The sequence below is a fragment of the Lutra lutra genome, chromosome 1 (assembly GCF_902655055.1).
Source record: "Lutra lutra chromosome 1, mLutLut1.2, whole genome shotgun sequence".
In the NCBI taxonomy this organism is placed as follows: domain Eukaryota; kingdom Metazoa; phylum Chordata; class Mammalia; order Carnivora; family Mustelidae; genus Lutra; species Lutra lutra.
This window is the reverse complement of record NC_062278.1, coordinates 170,561,191-170,585,784: the sequence shown is the minus strand read 5'-3', so window position 1 is coordinate 170,585,784 and position 24,594 is coordinate 170,561,191. Positions and strand designations below refer to the sequence as shown.

The 24,594-nt window shown below is 49.8% G+C and overlaps 1 protein-coding gene and 1 long non-coding RNA gene across 3 annotated transcripts in view; one reads left to right on the top strand and one right to left on the bottom strand.

Moving 5' to 3' along the window:
* The window catches only part of LOC125108660 (uncharacterized), a 56,633-nt gene extending 37,952 nt beyond the window's left edge, over positions 1 to 18,681 (top strand). Inside the window, exon 4 of the long non-coding RNA XR_007129987.1 lies at positions 15,837 to 18,681. This is a non-coding gene — a long non-coding RNA (uncharacterized LOC125108660). The remainder of the gene's footprint in view (positions 1 to 15,836) is intronic.
* The window catches only part of ATP2B2 (ATPase plasma membrane Ca2+ transporting 2), a 367,245-nt gene that overhangs the window by 173,073 nt on the left and 169,578 nt on the right, over positions 1 to 24,594 (bottom strand). Inside the window, exon 3 of one of the 2 annotated variants that reach the window (XM_047744719.1) lies at positions 21,570 to 21,664. The exons of the other annotated variant lie outside the window; for it this stretch is intronic. The gene's annotated coding sequence lies outside the window, so the exon portion shown is untranslated. The remainder of the gene's footprint in view (positions 1 to 21,569; positions 21,665 to 24,594) is intronic. 2 annotated transcript variants of the gene reach the window in all.

Genomic DNA, 24,594 nt, shown 5'->3' with positions numbered 1-24,594 from the left:
ACCAGGGTGTCCAACAAGTGGCCAAAGGGAGCAGAAAAGAAGTGGGATGTGGAGCTGGGCCTGAGGAGGGAGGATGAGCAGATGAGCTTTCTGCCCTTGGAATACAGGCAGGACCGATGCCGCCTCAGCGGCCTTCAAGGGCATCCCTGTGGGGGTGATACACTTTCTCCCCAGAGGAAATTCCCTTTGGGATCTGCCCATGAAGCTGGTTTATATGGAATCATGGTCCGCTGGGCCTGGGAGGCCCGGGGTGGCTCCATGGCAGCCCCTTCACCCCATCAGAACCCCTTGCTCCCATCACATTGTGGGGGCACCTCGCTCTGAACCTGTCTGTAAGATATGGCTCCAAAGAGTCCCGACACAGGCGCCATGCCACCCTCCAAGGAGGTCCTGCATCAGTGGGGATTTCCAGGGCTTCTGTGGACAGGGCTGCCCTTCAGGCTGGGCCAACTCTCTCACTACAAGGCCCCCTGCTCTCTCAAGTCCTCCTTGCTGTCCCCCAGCCTCCCTGCACTGGCACTCTGAGGCCAACATGCAATAGTGAAGCATAAGAAGGAAATGCAAGTGTCTTGACAAAGCATAAGGAGCTTCTCAGATACAAGGTGCTAATTTCTTTCTGGGAGCACACAGCACAGTAGAGAAGAGTAGGGTGCTGAGGGGGTCACAGAGGTAGGGGATTGAACCCTGGCTCTGCCATTTACTATTGCGTGGCCTTGAGCTAGTCATTTCGCCAGTTGGAATCTACCTCAGTTTCTCTATCTGTGAACTGGGAATAATAATAATATAATTGATCTGGTCTTTGATTTCCAACAAAATGAGAGAGAATAGGAAGGTGTGATTGGTTCATTTCTTCTGCATTAATTGAGCACCTACTATGTGTCTGGCAGTGAGGGCACTGGTTCCTGGAACTGGGCTTTGGAGGAGGAGACTCGGTTATGAACAAGGGAAGGAGCGGGGGGAAGATTGGGAGAGCCCTGTGGGGTGCCATGCAGTGCCTCTGCCCTGGTGGGAGGGGAAGGTGGTACTCCTGCTCCATGCCCTCCCCATGTGGGGGTTGTCTCAAACCTCTCAGGGCTTCTCTCAAGGGTGGTGACCATTTCCTCTGGGACTTGGTCAGGCGTTTCAGCTCTAACCCCACAAAGGAACCCACCCATGAACCCCTGCCTGAAGATCCAGCCCCGGCTCCGGTCCCAGAACTACCCCGGCTGGAGGCTGGATGGTATATGGCTGGGGTGGGGACTCCGAACTCACACACACTTGGCTTCAGATTCCAGCGCTGCCACAAGGTACGCCACCTTGAGCAAGTCACTTTAACTCTTGGAGCCTCCGTTTCTTTATCAGGAAGCTAGCGATAATGTCTACCTCAGAGGATGGTACTGAGAATTAATTGAGATTCTGCCTCTTGTGTGTTACATGCACAATTAATAATAGCTTAAAATGGCCTGCAAGCCCCTCCTCTCTTCCTTTGAAGCAAGCAGGACACAGGCATCGCCCCCTGGGTGGCTTGGTGTGGTGGTGTCCTGAGAGCCAACGGTGCACACAAGGGATGGCATGATGGTAGCTGTGATCTGCCAGGGGTGGGAGCCTTTCACCACAGAACCTGGCAGACACTACAAAGCCGGGCACCTATCTGCCTGAGAGCTGGTCATGAAATGCACACCAGCACACGACTGGGCCAGGGGCAGAGGCTCAACACTGCTGTCTGGAGTCTGTTTCCTTTAAGTGCTGGGGATGCATTTCTGCTCTGGTGTCTTTGAGCCTGCTCCTCTGACTGTCCTTGTCTATCCAAGCCCTGGTAACCTGCTCTTGGGACTTTTCTCCTATTCTCCGGCCATGGGCTGGCCAGCATGGCCGCCCTGCCCAAAGGGATTTCAATGTCAGACCGGGTGAGCCTGGTGTGGCCCCGCCCTGGAACACAATTGGCCAATTCCCTTCTCTTGCCCTGTCCCCCCTTGTCGCTTTCAGTGCTGAGCCCTTCCCAGACTGCCTCCTCTCCACCTCTAGCACCCCAGCCATCACCTTCTCACTCCAACTCCTGTCCTGAGGGGTCCACAATGCCCATGGCCACTCCTCTCACCTGTCCATGCCCACCTCTCCTTCCTCCAGCCCTGCAAGGCCGCTAGCAGCTGGCAGACTACTGCATTTGGAGACAGGTGACCTGAGGCGGTTCTGGTCCTGCTTCTCTCTCCCTCTCTCTCCCTCCCTCGGTGGCACTCGGCAAAGCTGCATCACCTCTCAAGACACTCTACAATAGGGACAGTGATAGATGTCAGGTTCCTGGCATCCGTCAGGCTCAGAGGCCGTGGCCTCACTGGCCAATCTCATTCCTCATTTCCTCATCTGAAGAATGGGGACAATAAAAGCATCTCCCCTCAGGGAACTGCGTGGTGATCGCAAGCAAAAGCTTTTGTGAGATGGGCTCATGCGCGCACGTGTGTGTATGTGTGTGTGTGTGTGTGTTTAATGCCACAGCGATGTTATTTATAGTCCGCTCCCATACAGGTTTTTATTATTCCTTGCCTGCTCAGCTATAAATAACAAATGACAAAGGTCATGTCTGCTCCTACCTATCGGAGGAATCTACAAAGAATGAAGCTTTTGATTCACTGACTTTGGGAAGTGAGAGCTCTCCTACTGGCCACAGCCTCTGGATTTCCTCCCTAGGTCTCTCTGGCCCATTCCAAAGACTGGGGCGAGGGGGTTGGTAGAGAAGCTCAGGTAGGTCTGCCTGTCTCTCTGGGCAGGTGAGTCCTGGAGTCCTCTTCCCCCAGCCTAGGGAGGACGGAGGTGGTGGGACAATGGTAGATTGAAGGACAGGAGGCCCAGGCCCCGGTTCTAGGGGTGCAGTGTGGGCCTCAGTTTTCCCATATTCAGAATGAGAGGGGTGGAGTAAATAGGCACTGAGAACTTTCTCCTGATCCTAAATGCAAAGGTGCTCTAGTCTCATTCCGTCCCCTCCACTCTGCCCCACTTACTGAATATCCATTGGTCCCTGATAATGATAATAGCCTTGATAATTCAAAAGAGCAGAACCAGGATTTGCGGAGTCCTGATGACATGCGAGGCACATGCCTTTAGACAGCTTTAGGTGAAGTAAACTCACTGACCCCACACACCCACCTGGGGAGAGGAAACTTAGCATCCCCATCTGACAGATGAGGGAGGGGGCAGAGCCCTGAGGGTGAGGCTGAATGTGTGCCAGCCAACACCAGGCAAGGATGGCTCCAGAAAGTGACTGGGTCTGTCTCCTGGGCATGTGCTCAGCCCCCAGTACAGCGCTGGGAATAGCAGGAAGGAAGGCAACCAGCCAGAGCTTTTCCCATCACCAAGGGAGCAGTGGTCTGAGCTATGGAGACTCTCACAAAGTGTGGGGAGTGGTGGCAGAGGGACAAGGGCCTGGGGCAGCCTGGAGGAGGAGGAGGAGGCCTCTGGATGGGCCCATGGAGGCACCTGTGAGTAGTTCATTTCACCTGGTGCTCACAGTGGAAAGCTGGAGGGGAAAAGCATTCCAGGCAATAAGCACCGTGAGAGTGGAGCAGAGGGGAGCAAGGGCAGGGATGTTGGGGAAAGGCAGGGCTGGGATGTGGGACTGGAGGCACAGAAGATAGCTGGAGCTCCGTGGCAAGAAAATTAGCATTTTGCCTGTGGTCCAGAATCCCCCAATCCTAAGTAATGGTGGTTCAGTTCCACGAGTATACATTTAAAAAAAAAAAAAAAATCAACTCCCTCTTTAAAAAATGTATACACCTACCTGGTATTATCTTAAGCATTTATAGCCATGAGATCATGGATTTGCTTTGCCAGTTGTATTTTTCTCCCAACACATTAAAATAAGTGCACAGCTATTAAAATAGAAAGGATGCACTTGTTCACTCTGCAGAATGGTGGCCTGAGTGCCCTTTGGGAGCCACAGCATGGCCTCAGCCTACAGGTGGTTATAGGTGGCTGATTGATTGGGGTTGAGGTAGGACTTCTCAGAGATTAGAAGAGGCAGGAGGGACCTTCCTGGGCCCCTCTGACCAAGGTTCTGGGGTGGCAGCATTGCCCGAGCTGAGCTCTGCTCATCACCCTTCTTCTGCATCTCAGCTCTCTGGATTCCCCTGAGCCCGGGAGAGCTCACTCCTGGATATACTCTTTTCCCAGCCAAGAGCTTCTGCGGCCTGCTCTGACCTCAATGACTAACACACATTCCTGGCCTAGTTAGAAAGCCCCTCGCCTCTCATATTTATAGCCACCTCCCAACTCCGCTAGAGCCTCTGAGGGAGGCCTGGGCCTTCGTAGCTTCCCCCGCCCTGCCCTGAGCCCTCCTTGTCCTGACAGGCACTGGCAGACTCTCCTCTTTGAGAGAGGAGTGGAGCAGGAAGTTCATTCTGAGTGACAGTGGCCCAGTGGCTTCTCCTCCCCAGATTCCATCCATAAGAGGGAAGGCATCAGGCCAGCGGGCTGGGCTGGCTGTGATGAGGGGTCTCTGAGAGTCTGGTTCAGAAATGCCAGGAACAATTAATGCTTGTGGAGTGCTAACTACAGACCAGGCCATCTCCCAAGCTCCTGGCCCCTAGGAATTAATTTAACTCTTATAACAACCCTAGAGGGATATACTATTATTCTCATGCCCATTTTGCAAAGGAGGAAACTGAAGCACAGAAAAGCTGGGTGATTTTTTGGAGGCCACACAGCTAGCTGGAATGCAAAGTGGACTGCAGACTTGTCTCACAGAGTTGGTCCTCATCCCTACAGAGGACTCTCCCCCATTGGTTGCCTGCTTTGGGGATCTCCTTACTTAGTTGAGCTTGTCACCCCTCTGTAAAAAAGTGGCTGGGACAACCACATGCTGGCCTTTGAGGAAGTTGGTGAGGACATGGCTCATGAGGGAACAGAGAAGGAAGGGGCTGAGAATTAGAGCTGGAACTTCCGTCAAGGCACCACTCTTTATATCAAGGGGTTTGAGGCCCAGAAAAAAGGAAAAGCAGGCTGGCATCTAGGGGCAAATGGGAGGGCGGGCCGTGGGAAGGGAACCCTCAGTTTCCACACCCCATATGCTCCCACCTGTGAGTCCTTTGTCTCTTACATCTCAAAGGGGGAAAACATGCAATAAATTTATTTACCTACAGGTTTTATGTCAATGAGTCCCATAAGTATCTATAGTAACAAACACATGGGGATTCCAAGGTGGATGAGAGAACTAACATTGCTTGGGTGTTCACTCTGGGTGTGGCACTTTGTAGTCACTCATTCATTCCACAAACATGGAAAGCACCTGCTTCACACTGGCTGGCTGATATGTCATCTCATTTAATTCTCGGCAACTCTGTGAGGTAGGTGCTGTTATTACTCAGGCTCAGAGAGGGGGAGAATGCCAGCAGGGGACACTGGTCCAGCAAGCAGCAGGCCTGGGATTGAAGGCAAGGCCCTTCACTCCACACCATCTGAAACAGTGGGTGTGGGGCATCGGCATGCTGCGGGATTTCCAAGGTCAAACTATCACCTACTTTGGCTCCTCACACATTCTTGCCCAGCTGTGCAGATCTGGGTACACCTCAGTTTTCCAGGCCCTCAATCTGATCCCATATGGTCACTCTGACATGGTGCAAAGGAGCAGTTGAGGAAACATCCCATCTTGCTGCTCTTCCTGAAATCAGCCCTAAGAGATTAAAAACCTGTTCTCAACTCAAATGAAGCTGCAAGCCGTGGTTTCCGGATCCTGGACTGGAAGAAAGGTGTCGGGCTGCCTGTCCTTAGCCAGAAAACGGATGGCCGACTCTGATTTAATTAGCTTTTCCTTCCAATGATTTAGGGAAGCCTGTAATTAGCTTGGGGGCCCAGAGGGAGAGGCTGGGTGTGGGAGTCAGCACAGGAGCAGGTGGTAAGGGGTGGGGGTAGGGTGGGGGCTAGTTCTAAGCTCAGACTCCCAGTCTTGGCAGGTAATGGAGGATGGGCCAACCCTCTGCTGCCCAGGGCAGGTGGGTAGAGAGATATCCTAAATAAATGCATAGCAAGAGAAGGAGGCTGGGTTCAGGGGGTGGGGGCAAGAGTGAGCTTAGAGATTGTGCCTTGACATTTTGACTTGTATTGGACCAAACTATGTGACTTCTGTAGATGATCTGTCACCATGGGTTCAGAGGGGGGCATGGAGGCTAAATTGCTACAGATAAGCTCTTCAAGTCCCTCGTGGATGGCTGTGGAGCTCCTCCAGTGGCGCCAGGCATTAAAGCAGCATTTTCCCAGTTAATAGCAGGGCAAACCTGGCTCCCAGATTTTGAACGGGGCCTGCACTACATGTAGGGTAAGGGTATGATAGCCAGACATAGGCAAGCTCTGTCCTGAAACCCTTGTCAGCTAAACTTCAAGGGCACACACATCCCAAATGGGCAGGTTACCCCTCTATGGGCCCCCAGCCCTACAGGCCGCAGCACTGTGGGTTTCCTTCCAAGTGCTGCACCTGTCCCCAGAGGTCCTTGTAGGGAAGCAGAGCCAGTCCCATCTTTCAGGACTTCAGCCTGACCTCAAGGTACCAGAGAAGGACCCATAAATCATCAGTCCAGCAATGGCACAGAGCTCACAGGCTACCCTCAAGAATAAGACATGGGATCTGGGACCAGGAAGCCCTTCATTCATATACTTACCACCTGAGAACTTTCACAGACACTACCATACTCACAGCCAGAGGATGGCTTAGTGAATATGGACAGGTGCTTTAATCCTGATCAGTGATCTGCCTGCTGATGCTCATTTTTGAGGTGTTCTGTGGACATCGTTAGCCCCACCGTGGCCAGTCAATATAGGACCAGCATGGAAACTGTGTAAAGAGACTGTGGGGACAGAGGTAGCACTGCATCCATGTCCTCAACCCAGGTGCTTGTGTCCCCTAAGATATAAAGACACACTGAGTGCCTTCAGGAATTCGGTCTGTGGGTATGTGCAGAAGTTGGAGGTGGCCACGGGCTACTCTGGTAAGGAGCAGCCTCACTTCCTGATGCCACCTTCAGAATGCCTCCTACGTGTCAGGGCCCATGCTAGGTGTTTTCACATGTATCCTCTCTAACTCCTACAATAACTCTGCTAGGGAGGCAGGATCAGCCCATTTACAGAAAAGAAAAGAGGGTTGTGGAGGGGAGGTAATCTGCTCAATGCTACCCAGCTAGATAGGGCAGAGTTTGGACTTGAATCTGAGTCTGTCAGATACCACAGCCTGTGTTTTTCCACACTGTTCAGAGGTGGGGTGGTAGGGCTGGAGATCAAGGGATACATAGGACTAAATGGGTGAGCATGGGGCAGAAAGGAAAGTGGATATTAAGTTCAGGGTTTTACATGTATGCTGTGCACCTGCTGTGAACCAGGCAACTGAGATGAAGAGGATGTAATGCCTGTCCTCCAGCTGCTTGTGGTCCAGTGTACGTGCACAGCTAAGCCCTACTTGACCAGACTTCCTTTCCAGTGTACGTGAACTGCTAAGCCCCACTTGATCAGTCTTCCTTTCCAGTGTATGTGTATTGTTAAGCCCTACTTGACCAGTCTTTCTTCCCAGTGTACGTGTACTGCTAAGCCCAACTTGGCCAGTCTTCCCTACCTTAGCAGCTGGCCCCTTCTCCCCTGGGCCCCTTCTCTCCAGACTCTGGACTGGTTTCTATCCTATTCCCCAACCCCAGCAATGTCTGCAGCTCCAGTCTTGGACTTGGAACTGGTCTCACTGGATGTTTGTGGATGCCCATGCTTTGCTTCTCAGCTGCCTTGCTCACCCCCTTCATCATAACAATTCTCTGTGTGAGGATCAGAGAGGTCAACTAGCTGGCTTAGGGTCACAGAACTAGTAGGTAGAAGAGCCAGGATTTGATCTCATATCTCTCTGACTCCATAGCCCGAGGTCCTCTCTGTGTTCCTGTCTCCCCTGTGACCATCCTGCCCATTTCCTTCCTACCTCCCAGATCATTCCACTGAAAGTGACTTGCTCTGAGCAGAGCCTCTGCTGAAGCCAGCTTTACACTTGTTAGTGGAGGGAGGAGACACATTTTGGAAACCACCCAAGAAACAGACACTCGAAATAACTTTTCCCTATAACTTTTGTTGCTAAAATGCACTGAGCCCCAAAGGGGAACAGGTTTCTGCAAAACTCACACTGATGCTGTCCATTTGGCTGGGATTTGCAGCTGATGGTGCACTTTCCAAGTCATTACCTCCTAGATCCCCACAGCAGCCCTGGGATGGGTGTCCTGAACCTCCTTTTACAAATGAGGAAGCTGGAAGCTCTGGAGGGTACTGGGACTTGCTCAAGGTTGTGTCCCCACCCAGGGGTGACTTTGGATAAGTCACATTCCTCCCAGAGCTTCAGGTACTTCATCTGAAAAGGTGATAATGACATTGGTTTCCCAGGGTTGCTCTGAGGGTTAAAGAAAAGAAAATAGACAGAAGGGTCTAGCACAGAACCTGACCCACAAGAAGTGCTCCACAGCTAGCAGATGCCCTGACTCTCCAGACAAAGTGAAGGTCACCATCACATAGACAGGGTAAAGAAAGACCAGGAGTGGAAGGTTCTCCAGCTGTCACTTGCGCATGCAGGCAGGCTGGCTGCTGCTGACAATGAGAACCAAGGCTGTTTTGTATTGTTTAATCCTCTGCACAGGCCATCTCATTTCCCCCTCATCGCCAGTGGCGGGAAGCGAGTACAATATTTACCCCATTTTACTCATCTGTAAAATTGCCTCATCTGGCAATGGCGGCACAGTCTGTTAAATAAGTGAGAACCAAAGGGCGCTTTTTCAACAAGAAAGAGAAAACAACTCAAGTTCGGAGCATGACAAGCCTATAAATTAACTCTCTTCCCCAACAATATTCCTCTAAAACTTCTCTCCAGAACACGCCTCCCCTTTTTTCTAAACCCCTCTAGCTCCTGCTTAGTGACCTCCTTTACAACAGAGCTTACCACTGGCTGCTCCTTTAGTAACGACGGAGTGGCAAACGGTGAGATTTAGGAATGAACGTCCTGGAATCCTGGCCCCCTACCCACTGAGCCAGGGCTGGGAGTGAAGTTGGAGCATCATACACTGCAAATCTCTGTTATGGCTTTGGAAGCAGGGGTAGTTCCTGCTTCACACTCAGCTGTAACTGGGATGCACTGTGCAAACGATACTTAGTTAACAAACGTCATATTTCAAATATGCTCCTGTAAGAACCTTGGGCTGAAGGGAAAATTCCCTTTCGAGTTCTCATCCCTTATCTGGTCCAAAGTCTGATTACCTGGGGAAACCTGTGGCTTGCAGCCAGGAGAGGGGAACTAGCAGACTGCCTGTTGACTCCACTAAGTGGTCAGACACAACGGATTCAAACATTTCTCTCTGGACCTCAGTTTCCCTTCCTCTAATACGCAGGAGAAAAGTTAAAGAAAGCAAACTGGCAGGACTGGACTGGGGTAGAGGCTGCAAACCAGCCACTTGGGAAAGCAGCCAGCTTAAAATAAATTTGTTTGTTTTGCTAAGAGCTTAAAATAAAATTGAACTAAGTACCAATGTTTAAAAATTGAGAAATTGTGGATAAGAATCCGGATTTCTGGCTACTCTTAAAATACTAGAAGTGCTGACTATCTTGGGGTTGGCTGGAGGTGGGTGAGGCCATAGAGATGGGCAGCTGGTCACCAGTTCTACCCTCTCCCCATGTGACTTCATTAAGGCAGGTTCTCACCTGGATTCAGCAGGTGAGTTTACAGTGCCTGGACCTCGATCTCTCCTAGAAGTTGGTGCCCCGTCAGGGAAGAGAGTGAGCTTCTGGCATAAGACTTTTCCTCCATTTAATAAACACTCCTTATATGCCAGGGGCTGTTTAAAACGCGCCAGGAATAGTCCTAAGCACTATACACACACCAATCAATTACTTAGTCCTCATGAAATCTCATGAAGTAAATACGATTGTTACCACACCCATTTTACAGGTGAGGACACTGAGCCACAAAGATGTTAACTCACTTGTCTGAGGCCACGTGGCCAGTAAAAGATAGCCTTGGGATTTGAACCCCAGCAGCCGGGTTCCCAGACCTGTCTTCTAACCACTGTAGGATGCTACTGACCCACCTTTTCTGGGTCAGTGGTCAGTCGTATGGCTTTGTCTGAGTTTCCATGTCCTGATATGAAAATGAAATCATCGCCCCTCCCCTATTTCTCTTCCCTCCTTTCCTATATTTATTACTTCCCTTCCTCACAGATACTGCTATTATCCCTATTTTAAATTGAATAAATTGAGGCACAGAGAGGTTAAGTGACTTGTCCAAGGTCATGTGTCTGGAAGCTGCAGAGTCAGGGTTCAACCCAGTCCATCTGGCTACAGAATCTGTGCTCCTGGCCCCCTTTATCTCCCTCCACACACCCCTAACTCCCCACCCTTGCCATTTATTTTATCCCTCCTTCAATTCTTCACTCACCCATCCATCCAGCACTCAACTCAGATCCTATGCTGGGCATGGGGGACACCCAAAATGTGTATCAGGGCTGGATGGGAAGGTGACATCCTGCTCGCAGAACAGGAACTGCCCATGACCACTCCCTCTGGGGCTGAGGCCAGGGGGAGAACTGTTTTCTAATTGACAGCCCTGGAGAGCTCAGGAGGAAGCAGTCAAGGGAAGCTGGTTGGCCCCTGGCAGCTTCGTGGAGGGCACGTCCTCAGTAAAGGACTCAGAGATCCGGGGAGACACTGGCAACCCCACATGCACACTCACACCCCTGCCCCATTCTGCAGCTGGAGCCTTGAGTGGCCTTTTGGTTCCGGCTCTGCCACTGATCTGCTGGAGGGGGCTTCCACTTTCTGGGTCTCAATTTCCCCATCTGTACAACGAGGGCATTATAGCTCTGGACGTCACAAACTGGCAGCTCAGAGGCCAGATCCTTAAAGGCCTACCGACATATTTTGCTGGAGGAATTGCAGAGTGCTTTTTCTCTCTTAATAAACCTTGTGTTTTAGAACACTGTTCTATTTACAAATAAACATTGCTAAGAATAACTCTCATCTCCCCCACAGCTAGTCCCCCTAGTATTAACAGCTTATACTAGTATGGTATATTTTTCATAATTAATGAATTAATATTGATATGTTACTATTAACTAAAGTTCATGCTTGATTCACATTTCCTTCGTTTCTACCTAAAGTCTTTTTTTGTTCCAGGATCCTATACAGGATATCACATTATATTTAGTCATTGTGTGTCCTTGGGCTCCCCTTGACTTTGAAAGTTTTGCAGAATTAAAGAAATAAAAAATATAATTAAATTAGAGCACCTCAGAAGGAATGTTTCAGCATACAAAAAATATTCTATATGTTGATTTGGGTGCTGGTAGCACATGTATAAATATATGCAAAGATCATCAAGAGGTACATTTAAGGTTAGCATACTTTATCACTTTAATGTACATATATCACGTGTCAAAACGAAACAAAACAAAACAATACCAAGTGACTTTCTGCAACTCGCCACAGTCCCCAGAGCTCCCTATTACACTCCAAGCAGAATTTATGATTCCCCTGTATCATCTACCTGGCATCTGTAGTCACCACAAGGTATATAAATAAGCCTCTTCTGGTGTAGTCATCTGTAAAATGGGTACGATATTTTCTACCTGATCAGGCTGTAGTGAAGATTAACTGAGGTGACGTATTTACAGTTCTTAGTGCCGTGCCTGGTGCATAGTAAGTATTCAAGAAATAGGAACAATTACTACTATTATTGCTCAAGTACTATTTATATTATTAAAGCAGGTACATAACTCATCTTTTCCTTCAAAGCAAACCCCACCCTTTCCTTCCTCTGCCTCCCCTGCCTCCTCTTGTGTCTCTGTCCCTCCCTGCCAGGGAAGGCCCAAACTCTGATGCACAGAAGGTGAAAGAGACAGAGACAAGCCTGCAGAGGTGGTCCATCTGCTAATAGAACCAAGAGATGTCTGAGGATGACGTCCCAGACCTGTCCCCCAGGTCCCAAGCAACTTTGCTGGAAGTTGGAGTCCTAATTCTTCCCTTTCTAATGGAGCCCCTTGGGCTATAAGAAGTTCTGCAGTTTTCAGATGTGTGTTATCCAAAGCTGCACCCTGTCCCTGTCAGGCATCCCCCTGGCTAAGGCTCCTGTGGACAGTGGGGGAAGAGCTTTTAGAGGGGTGCTGTGGAAATCATGGGGAGAAGGTAACCCCCTGCCCTGGCTCTCTGCTGACCTAACCTCTTGGGGGATGCTGGCTTTCCCTGTGGGGGCCCATAAATCTGTGCCTGGGAGCAGTGAGGTCAGGGGAGGCCAGTTCTCAGACACTTTAGGGTGACCTCTTGCAAGGAGAAACCAAGCTCTTGGCAAGATGTGCTCAGAGGTGACAAAGAAGGCCAGTGAGATGGTGAGGTGAGCAGAAAGCAGGGATGGGGGGTTGTCTTGTCTTGCCCTTTGCCTTGCTATTTGGCCACAAGTCTTCTTCCCTCTCTGAGCCTTCCTTTTCAACAACAACAACAACAACAGTGATGATGGAGGTGGTGATGGCGGTGAAAATGGGTCTCAACATAAGTATGGGGTAGAGGATAAGCCCTTTTTGTGTGCAGCGTAATTTCATGCTGATGAATATCCTGAGGAGTAGGTCCCATAATTGTTCCCGTGTCCTACATGAAAAAAAATAGGGGTCAGAGGGCCAAGAACTTGTCTAAACCTTCCTAGCTATAAAGTCTGCAGACACAGGATCCAAACCCTGAATCCAGGTCATCTCCGTCCAGCTGCACCTGTGAAGGGGCAGCAGGCACTGACTGCGGCTCTGAAAGATGGTGTCAGGGTCAGGGAGTGATAGGGAGCAGGGGTGATGCTCTGAGCTCCAGAGCATGGACCTATATTAAGGTCCCCACTGTCTCATCAAGTCTTAACAAAGGCCTTAGGGAATAAGGGCTGTTGGCACCACCTCCGTTTTACAGGGTGGGAAACTGAGGCACAGAGAGGCAGAGGTGAGTGTGCAAGGTCACACAGGTGTCCGGGTTTGAACCTGGGCCGTCTGACTCCAGAGCTCAGGCTCTCGCACGTTCTAGCAACCCTCCGGAGGAAGGGTGCCTGCAGAGCTGGGGGAGGCCAGAGACCGTCCCCCCAGGGGGTTGCTTGTCAGTGTCCGCAGGGCTTGTCCAGACCAGGCCTCACCCTCCTGCCTCCCTCCCAGCCCCGGACTCCAAGGTTTGCAGGTCCCCCCTCTTACGTGAGACCCAGACCCTTAAGGGGCCCAGCTACCCTCCCCTACCTGGGCTGGAGATGGTGGTGAATCCCCTGCTGTCCCTGATGAGTCCCAGGCCACGGACACAAACCCCTACTCTGACCTTTTGTCTTCAGTGCTGACAGCCACTGGAGTGTCTACACCCTGTGAGGTGGCCACCGCACCCAGTCCCGCTGCCAGCAGGCTTGCCTCCCTTTCTGGCCTTGTGGTCAGTGAGAGGGCAGGTGGGGTAGGGAGGGGCAGGGAAGCATGGCTGGCCTCCACCGTGCTTGGCAAAACAGTAGCCTCCGCCTGAGGCAGTATGGGTGGTGGGGTGTTTCTCTGAGCCCCTGCCTTCCTTCTGGGTCCCTGTTCACTTGAGGCTTCTGATCCTATCAGCGGCACTCTGGCTCCAGTCCTGGTTACCTGGAAGTCCTTTTGTTCCAAGGACTCCCTGTACGGCTGGTATCGAGTGGCCCTGGGACCATGAGGAGAGGGCAGCCACCATGGGTGCATCTGGCCAAACCCAAGAACAGAGGCTTCCAACAAAGTGGGGTCATGTGAATGTGAATGCTGGGGACAGGCCATCCAGGGTAAGGTGGGGAGGGCCTAGGCCAAACAACCTGGCTCTTACCTCCTCCAGGAAGCCTCTTCAGCCTTGCTTGTTCCCATACACCCCATCCCCTTCTCTCTGTTTCCAGAGCGCAGGAAGTAAACATGTGTTGTTCCCCATGATGTAGAGCACCGGGTCCTCTCTCCCACCTGACTGGAGGGAGAGCGTGTCCACAGAGTGGTTTCCTGGCTTTTGCAAACTTCTCCCTTTGTGTGCTGATATCTGTTTTATTTTTAAACATTTCAGGTGTGAGGAACTCACCCCTGACTATGTTTTTTTCACTTTTAAGTGAATTGATAGTGTGCTAATCACAACAGTTCCTATTCGACAATAGTAGAACATCTATGCTGCAAACATGTTACTTAGTCAACCTAGCATCTTCCTTCCCTTCCCAGACTTTGATATTTTAAAAATACGGTTTCAGTCATGCAGGCACCAGATGAATACTTTTCTGTTGAACAAAGCTCGTGTGGGGTCCGTGGGGATGGCAGTGTTTAGGGGGTGACCCCTGGGTGGTGACACGAGGCTCTTGTCAGTGTGTTTTCCTCTGCTGCCCCTTCCCTAAGTAGCCCTGTACCACTATCAGTTTGCAAAATAAGACCCATGGGTCTTATTTTCCGACTGGTTATCTCTGCTCTTGGCTTCAGTGTTGTAAGCTCTCCATGACTATGGTGTGTTCCCCTCCAGGAGCAAGCTCCCTCCCCTGCACTCTCATAATGTACCCCACCCGTAGCTTCCTTGCACCTCCTTTATTCAACCAGTTCTGAGCACCTATTGTGTGTCAGGGACTAGGGATACAGAGAGCAACAGGATTTCAGCTCTATGCACAGGGAAGGAGAGGATCAGGAAGACACTGGCCTTGATCCATGGGCTCGGAGAGGCCAGGTCACCTCCTCTGGGTCATGTGGCTAGAAGGAAATAAGGCCTGAAGGTCAGACCTCTTTGATTCTAAGTCCCAAGCAAGCTCATTCCACTGCCCCACTCCCTCTATGGGGAGTTTAGGGTCTAGACAGAGAAAGGTAAAAAAAAAAACCAACCCCAAAACGAAATGAAACACCCATGATGCGTTTGACGACAGAGGCATATCAGAAGAGCAGCAGGGACAGGGAAGATGGAGTGATTCATTTTCATGGAGGTGGAGTTAATGTTGGGGATGGTTACGGGGGAGGTGAACCCTGAGCAGGGTCTCCCATCTCTGGCTTAAGGAATCAGGTCATTCTCATTGTTAAAACTGTTTCTAAAGTAAGAGTAACAATGCCCTGAGCAAGGAGTGTGGGATTTTAATGCATAAAATGCCTGGGCATGAAGTACATGAACTGTGTGCTGTCTCTGGTCTCTGCCACATGACAGATAGTGAGGTTCCCGTCCTTGGAAGTAACCAGAAAAATATTAAAAAGTTACCGGTCAAGGAGTTGGGGGAAAGCTTCTATCATTGGGTGAGGGTGTTCAGGAATTCTGTGGTTCTTTCTAACAATAAGATCCTAAACATTTTATTTACACTTGGCCTAGCACGGGGAAGGCAGACACCTTACTTCTCCCACCGATCCAGGCAGGCCAAGGCTGAGAGCCAGGCCTGAGGGAGCTCCGTGACACCTGGGAGCCCAGTAGCCTTTGACCCCAGTGGACTCAGAAATAGTTTTAAGCAATGACTTACCAGGCCGGCACGTATAGGTTATCTCAGTAACTCTTATGGAAGCCCCCAAGGCAAGGGATGTTGTGCCCAGCCTACAGATGGGCACACTGATGCCGACCCATCAGTGAAGAGCCCCATCTGATCCCTCCATGTCTGAACACAGGGCTTCTGCCCCCACAGCTGCCAGCATCTACTGAAGTCAGACCGAGTGAAGGGAAAGACCCAGAAGGCAGGGCATGTAGAGTTGGGGCCCAGAGGCTTCTACTCTTGGCATCCGAGGGGCTGCCTGCTGCACGGGGCCCAGAAAGAGGGGGCGCATCCTGCCTCATGACCAGCTGGTGGGGCAGGCACACGGACTACTAGAGACCTCCAGCGGCAAAACCACCCTGCAATGTGGTTTCTGTTCTATTTCCAGATGAGCCAACCGAGGACCGGAGAAGGGACAACCAGGCCGCAGTTTGAACTCAAAGTTCCTGCTCCCAGCACCCTCCCATGAGCCCACTCTACTTGCTACATAATTTTTTGTTTCATCCTCCTCTGGGTGCGGTTCAATAAGCAGAATACCCCCAGGGACACTGTGAACAGCCCCGGCATCATGTCAAGGCCTGGGCTCAGATCTTCCCCTGTGACAGCAAGCGTAGAGGGAGACAGATTGGAGTGCGGCCCACCCCAGGCTTCCTGACCCCGGGGGGCCCACAGCCCACCACCAGTGCACTGGGGCTTTCACTCAGGCACACCTTCTACTCAACTCCTCTTTGGAAATAGTGTCCTGGGGACACTGACCTCCCTCTGCTGCCTCCAGCTTCTGGAAGGGGTAAAATATTCTGCCCTCTGGAGTTTGGGTGAGTTGACTCAGCAGTGCAGTCAGTTTGACAAGCATTGGTTGAGGCCAACTAGGAGACATGGTCTATGCGAGGGGCCGAGGGTTGTCCCCGTGAAGATGCTTTGGAGCCACCAGGCCAATGCAGGGCAGAGGGCCGCCACCCCAGGTCACACAGCAAGCTCCTGGCAGGCAGGCCTGTGGGCAGGAGATGCTCCCTCTGCCCAGCCAGATGTTAGACTCCCTGGAGACTGCTCCCAACGGTCACACAGAACTGGCCAGAACCCACCCAGTCCCATACCCTTGTCTGCAGGGGAGGAGGCTGAGGCCCAAAGAGAGAAGCCAGACAATTCAGGTTGGTTACCTAGCACCATGCGAAGTCCTCTACAGGCCCCCCTCACTTGTGTGGTAGGAACTCTCCCTACATTGCACCTGAGGAAATGGAGACTGGAAGAGTGACAAGATTCACCTCAGATCATAGAGCTCAGACTGGCAGCCCTGGGATTCAAACCCAGCACCTCAGTAAGCTTGTGCCTAGTCTGGGTGCTCTAATCAGTGCAATGCCACCGTGCACAGTCCTCCATGGTCACTGAGGCATTGGAAATGCAGGTTGTTTGCTCTTGGCTCAAGCAACATGAGAACATTCAACATTTGGGGTGGGGAAGCTTATTTTAAATATAAGGATCTGTCAAGAAGGGTGCATCTATTACTAACTCCTGACCTCTCCAGGGATCCTGGCCAAGCTGGGGATGCCAGCTGGGGGTGGAGCAGGTTTGGGTTCCTCTGCACTTGGGACTTGCTATGGAGACAGATTCTGGAGTAGGTCTCATCCCAGAATGAAAGGTGAGTGACTGAAGAGTTATTTGACTGCACAAAGAGCCAGTGAGGTTTCTCCTGTGCTCTCAGAGCACTCAGAAAGGGCATTTTCCCCTTAGGAGACAAAGACAAGAAGCAGTGTAGGAAAGAAGGCTTTTTCTTCATGCCGAAGCTCATTGCTGGGAAGGGCCCTGTGGCCCCAGCACCCACCTCTCCAGTAATAACAGCCAAGCTGCCTGCCAGCCTGTCCTTGGGGCCCTCACCTGTGACTGCCTCAAAGTCTAGGCCTCTAGCTTCCTGTGTTTGCCGAGTTTGGTGCACAATCGGGGCTAACGAAGAGCTTGGATTCAAGGTTGCTTGCTCTTCATTGAAGATGATGGCCCCAGAGACCCATGCTGGAGTTTGTTAAGGCCAAGAGTTAATGGGAAGCTCCTGGAAGCTAAGGAGTGATTTTGAGAAGGATGTTGCCCTTTTGGAAAATGATGTAAAATATTCTTTCAGGCTATTTAAGAAATGTCACGAATGCACTGATGGCCCTTCCAGAATCCACTTCAAACAATTATGATAGCGTTAGGGGTTGAATTAGGCTTTTCCTCTGAAAGGTACTTTGGAGTTCTAACCCTCAGGAACTGTGGACGTGACCTTATTTGTAGACAGGATCTTTACAGAGGCACGCTACTTAAGACGAGGTTGTCAGGGTGGGCTCTGATCCAATGGGACTGGTGTCGTTATGAAAAGGGGATATCTGGAGGCACACACAAGCATGGACGATAACACCAAAGGTGGGGGGTCAGGGTAATGTACGCACAAGCCAAGGTAATGAAGATTGTCCCTGAAGGAAGCACCAGAGCTGGGAACAGATCCTCCCTCTTGGGGCTTGTTAGGAAACAACCCAGCTGACACTTGGTGACAAGTATCTGTGTCTTCCAGCCATGCAGCTGATGCTTTGTTACAGCAGCCACAGTACACTGATATGGATGGCGAACTGTCTGTTTCCAGTGCTTGTGCAGCGGAGAATCTGAAATGGTCCCAGCAGAAAGGGGCCTGGGGTCCTCACCCTCTGAGGCAACTATTCCCACGGGAGACACTAGGAGAACAGAAACCCGCTGAGCGCCGTTGACATCCTGGGCTCTGCTCAGCACATCTGCTTTTCTCTCCCATGTACTCTTTCCAATAGGCTCAAAATGGAGGGCTTCCCACTCCCTTTTTAAAGAATATAAAGCTGAGGTGGGAGAGTGTCTAAATAACTGGCCCAGGATCGCACTGCTAGGACCTGATGCTAGCAGAGGTGGGCCGGGCAGCTGGGCTGTCAGCACTATGCTACCTCCCCGGACCGGCCGCATGTGCAGAGAGCTTACCTGAGTTAACAAGCTGATACCAGGGGTCTGAGTGCATGACCCCAGCTCTTTGCTCTGTCTCCTATATCTCAGGCTCTGGGGCTGTCTGGCCAGGGCAGGGCCTACATTTTTCTCCATTCTCTCATTGGGGAAAACAGGATGGAGGGAAACATTCCAACTCCTTAAAAGGATAAGGTGTTTAAGAATCCTCTAGTCCTGGTGGCCCTGGATGGCTCAGTCTGTTAAGTGTCTCCCTTTGGCTCAGGTCGTAATTCTGGGGTTCTGGGATTGGGCCCCACATCAGGCTCCTTACTCAGTGGGGAGCCTGCTTCTCCCTCTGTCTCTCCCTCTGCTCCCTGCTTGTGTTCTCTCTCTCAAATAAATAAATAATCTTAAAAGAATCCTCAAATACTTTCAAGCTCATTTGTGCAAGTTTTTACCTTCTACAGAGCACATTCCCGTGTGTCTCCCACTCCCAGCACTGCCCAGCTGTGGGTACTACTGTCCACATCTGAAGGAGGCCCAAGCTGCTTTGTAAATGGGTGTTCCGACAGCAGCCTAACACGTTGCTCCAACATGCAAATTTGGCCAGACCTTCCAGGTTCAAATCCCCGCTAGGGTAAATAATACAACCCTCTGTCCTTCAGTTTCTCATTTTGTAAAGTGGGGCTAGTGGTCATGCCTACTTCCTGGAACTGTTGTGAAGACTAAGGGATGAATGTTTTCAAGCATTTAAAACACGACCTGGCACTTTGCCAGCACTATAATAAGTGTTTACTATTATTGTTATTAATTCATTTAGCCAACATGGATTGAGGTTCACATTTGTGGAGAAAGACTGACTAGGTTCATATCCCCACTTTGCTATGTACTTCCTGGATGGCTGTGAGCATTTTACTTAACCACTCTGGGCCTTGGTTCCCTCTTCTGTAAAATGGGGACAGTAAAACTATATGTGTCCCAGGGTGATGGTGAGCCCAGGGGTCTTATTCCAGTGCCTGGCTCAGTCTAGGTGCTGAGTAAATCCAGGTACCTTCATGGCTGATATCAGAGTTATTGTGACTCCTATTGGGTCAGGCCAGACCTCCACAGCCGCCCTGGGAGAAACTCACCATCACCCTGGGCAGATTCCCTCCAGAGGCTGGAAGATCAGGTTTGGGGCTGGGAGAGCCCCATCTACCAGCACTTCAGACCCAGCCCTTCCTGGCCCGGCCCACAATGCCAAGCCCTCTCCCAACTGCAGAGCAATGGTTTCCAAACATCCACCAGGTCACCAGAACCCTCCAATAGCTTTGCCACTACATGTAGACTACAATTTAAACTCCTCACAGGAGGCCCCACAGGCCTGGCCTAATTGACTGTCGGTAGGCACTCCTTGCCTGCATCACTGATGCTGGGCTCCACCTCACCCCTCCCAACCCACTGTCCTCCTCACTCTTCCCCAACTGCCCCCTCCCATGGGCTACTTGCTCCTGGGGCCCTCCGGGCGGCCAGGAACGTTCATCCCATACCTGGACCTCTGCATGGCTGGCCGCTTCTACCACAGAGACCTCCAGTCAAATGTCCCTCCTCAGGGGACTGCTGACCAGTCCTACCCTGCCACCTGTTTTGTTCTGTTCACACTGCTTGTGATGCTCGGAAGCTGTCTTTTGATTTGTTTAGCTGTCCACTGGAGTGGCAGTACCATGAGGACGGGGGTCTCATTCATTTCATTCACGAGGACGCTTCTGGGTGAATAAAAGCCTAACAGGGACTGCAAACAGAGGGTGCTCAATAAATGAATAAGCAAACAGGTGGCCAGGCTCTGGCTTCAGGCATCCTTTAGGGAAATGATAATGCATCTTTTTCATTATGTAATAAAAGAGGCCCAACTGCATAGTGAAAATTCCACTACATAGTGCTTGCCAACCATGGGCCTGGGAAGCCTTTCAACCCATCTCGGGAAAAGAGGGGAGATGTCACCTTCTCCTCCTGTAAATGGCTCAGAGATGGCTCTCCTCAACCTCCTTCCCCACCCACGCCTGTCAAAAGCTGCTGGGTTTAAACGCCCATGTTTCTGTTCCATATTATCAATCGTTTAATATTCAAGAGATGGCATAAATAAATATGTGAGCAATTATGTAACATGTTTGGAAACAATCTGGTTAGCCACAAAGTGCTGGGGCGAGAAGCAAAACTTGAGCAAAGCCAGAAGTCTGGGTGATCTGGGAGGTGGGGACAGAGATGTGTGGCCTGTCTGGCCCTCCCCACTTCTGTCTGGAGTTACTCATCTTCCTTGGCATACGTAGGGTGGGGTAGCAGGAAGTGAGCTGAGAATCTTGGAGGCATCACCTGGTTCTCCCTGCTCCTGTCTGGGCAGTTACTGTCTTTCCATCTGTGAAAGGGTAAGGAGGCCCCCTGGTAAGGTCAGATGAGATGAGGTCTCTGAGCTCTGGCTCAGAGGATGTTCTTTCTGAAGGTAAGTTGGGTCTGATGCTGAAAGATGAGCCGTGCCAGCTCTGGTCCCTAACAGGGGTGAGATTAGGGGTGCACCCCTGGACTTTGAGGTTCATGGGTATATAATGCAAAGTGGACTGAGCCAGACAGTAACAGAGACCCAAAGAAGAGCTTCAAAAGGACAGAGGAAGACATGCTTCCCAGGAAGGAGCTGGAGAAATCTTACAGAACTGCCACATGGGCTGGCTCTGGAATGCAGGGTGGCACTGTGACCCCAGAGAGAGGGCTGCCCCATTTAGCTAACATGCATTAGGCATCCAGTACGTCTCTTCAGTCAACAAGCATTTATTGAGCCCCTACTAGGTTCCAGCTACTGTGCTAAGGACTTTACATGGATCATCTTTGCTTGGCCTTCATAAGACAGAGATGCTGCCATTATCCCTGTTTTACATATGAGGGAACTGAGACTCAGCACACCAGGTGAGGTGCTGCCTTCCTTCTCTGAATTTTAGGCCATAATCCCTATTTAAATGCAAAAGGGATGTGGGGCAGTTTTCCCAAATCAAAACAATGGTCCATAAATAATTCATGTGCCTTCTCTGAGGTTGCAAGAGGGAAGGGAGCTGCTCTCAAACTCTGCTTTCCTGCTCAGTTGACCCTCCATCAGCAGCCCCCAAACAGTGCTTTCTTCCATATCTATCCCACCCCCCAGCCCCAGCCCAACCCATTTCCAACTCACCCCTCCAAGTCTTCAGGTTAAATGAGAAGCGTCAGGATTTGGAAAATGGGGCCCATGTCTTGCTGGCTCTGGGGACTGGGTGATGAAGTTCAGCTCTGGAAAAGGGGAGATGGCATTGGTTAGGGGTGGGTGATCTGATAGGGAGCCAGTCAGGAAAGAATAGGGAGGAAATAAGGCTGCAGAGTATCCCCTGTGTGCCTGCACTGGGTGTGGGCCAGGGCCAGCATCAGGGGTGGGTGTAGACTGAAGAGAAGCAGGAGTGGCCCAGTTCCCCAACTACCTCCCAGGAGCTGATCTTGCCCTCCAGGTACCCACCCCTGGACTTCCTCATCAAGACCTTCCTGTGGGTATCCCGCCCCCCACCGTGCCCCGCCTCCCAGGCTCCAGGCCCTCTGAGGGGAGCAAGTCCAGCCCTGGCAGGGTGTCAGATGGGATAATCCATTAGCTGGCTGGTGTGACCTTCAAGGGTAGGAATGGTGCAGAGTGGGCACAAGTATGTGCTCTTGACAGAGACCCTTGCGCAAGTGGCTTTGTTTCTGAGTCTGCTTCTCCATCTGTAGGATAGAGATAATAATACCTATTATTCAGGATTTTTGAGAAGAGTAACTGAAGTATAATATGTGTAAAGGCCTTAGCTTCTAGAAGTGTTTCTTAAATAGCAGCAGAAGAGAATGGATGCTAAATGGCTCTCCAATGTCAGGTTCCATTTCTTTACCTGTAACTTTCTACTTTTTTAAATGTTTTTAAAAATTTTTTTAAACTTCCTATTTTCTAAAAAAATATTTTGTTTATTTATTTGGCAGAGAGAGACACCACGAGAGAGGGAACAGAACCAGGGGGAGCGGGAGAGGGAGAAGTAGGCTTCCCGCTGAGCAGGGAGCCCGATGTGGGGCTTGATCCCAGGCCCCTGGGATCATGACCTGAGCCTAAGTCAGACACTTAATGACTGAGCCACCCAGGGGTCCCTTCTATTTTGAAATAATTATTCATTCAAAGCAAGTTGTAAAGGAATGTATAGGGAGGTCTCATGCACCTTCCCCCAGTGATGCCAGTGTTCAGGGATGTCCTGGGCACCTTCTCCCAGCTGACCTGGGAGAGTTCACATCTCGCACTAGAGTGCACTCTCAAAACCAGGCATGTGACATTAGTACAATCCATGGAGATAATTCAGATTTCACCAGTGTTACATGTACCTGTGTGTGTGTGTGTGTGTGTGTGTAGGTCTATGCAATATGATCACTTTGCAGTTTTCTCTAAGCACCATCACACTCAAGATATAGATCTGTTCACCAGCACAACTTCCTTGGGCTACTCCTTTATAGTCATATCTCCTTCCTCCCTGACTTCATCCCTGACTCCTGGAAATCATGATTCTGTTCTCCATCTCTATAATATTGATCTTTCAACGGTGTTCTGTAAATGGAACCATACAATATGTAACCTTTGGGGATTGGCTTTCTTCACTCAGCCCAGTTCTCTGAAGATTCATCAGGTTCTGTGTGTATCAATAGTTCACTCCATGATATGAAGGGACCACAGTTTGTTTATCCATTTATCTGGTAAAGGACATCTGGGTTATTTCCAGTTTTGGGCTATGATGACTGAAACTACTATAAATATTTCTGTTCAGGGTGTTTGTGTGAATGTAATTTTCATTTATTTGGGATAAATGCCCGAGAGTACAATTGTTGGGTTGCATGGTAGTTGCATATGTAGTTGTATGTGTGTGTGTGTTTAAAAGAAATATCCAGGGGCGCCTGGATGGCTCAGTGGGTTAAAGCCTCTGCCTTCGGCTCAGGTCATGATCCCAGGGTTCTGGGATCGAGCCCCGCGTTGGGCTCTCTGCTCAGCAGGGAGCCTGCCTCCTCCTCTCTCTCTGCCTGCCTCTCTGCCTACTTGTGATCTCTGTCTGTCAAATAAATAAATAAAATATTAAAAAAAAAAAAAGAAATATCCAAACTGTTTTCTAGAGGGGCTGTGTGCCATTTTATATTCCCATGAGCAGCGTATGAATGATTCAATATTTCTGCCTCCTGGTCAGCATTTGATTTTGTATTTTTGCTATTCTGACAGGTGGGCAATATCTCATTGTGGTTTTAACGTGCATTCTTTATTGGCTAATGATGTTGAACATCTTGTCATGTGCTTATTTGTCACCTGCACATCCTCTTTGGAGAAATGTCTCTTTGAGACTTTTGCCCATTTTCCAATTAGATTGTTAATTTTTTTTAACAGTTGAGTTTTGAGAGGTATTTTTTGTTTTGTTTTTGTTTGTTTGTTTGTTTTGGTCAGATACTGGTACTTTGTCAGATTCAGTAATTTGCAAATATTTTCTCCCAGCCTGTAGCTTGTCTTTTTGTTCTCTTGAAAGAATGTTTTGTAGCACACAAGCTTTTAATTTTGGTGAAGTCCACTTTATCTCTTTATTTTTTATTTTTTCATGGATCATGCTTTTGGGATCAAGTCTGAGCTGAAGATTTTCCTTTTAATTTTTTTCTTAAAAGTTTTGTAGTTTATATTCTATATTGAAGTCTATGATCCATTTGAGCCAATTTTTGTGTAAGGTGTGAGGCTTGGGTAGATTTTTTGGTTGGTGGTGGTATTTGCCCAGAGATACCCACTTTGCTTCAACATTATTATTGTTATTATTTTTATAAATAAGAATTTTCATTTTATTTGTTTTTTTTTTTAAACATTTTTTAAACATTTTATTTATTTATTCATTTAGACATTTAACTGACTGTGCCACCCAGGTGCACCACTTCAACATTACTTTTTGAAAAGGTTATTACCTTTCTTCCACTGAATTGCTTTGTACCTTTGTCAAATATTGGTCGGTTGGATGCGTCTATTTCTGGATCCTCTATTCCATTGCATTAATCTATGCATCATCGCTGTCAATACCACACAGCCTTGGTTTCTAGATAAGTCTTGAAGTGTAGTAAAATTATTCTCATTTTATTCTTCTTTTTCAAAACTGTTTCAGCTCTTCTAGCTTCTTTGCCTTTCCACATAATTTTTATTT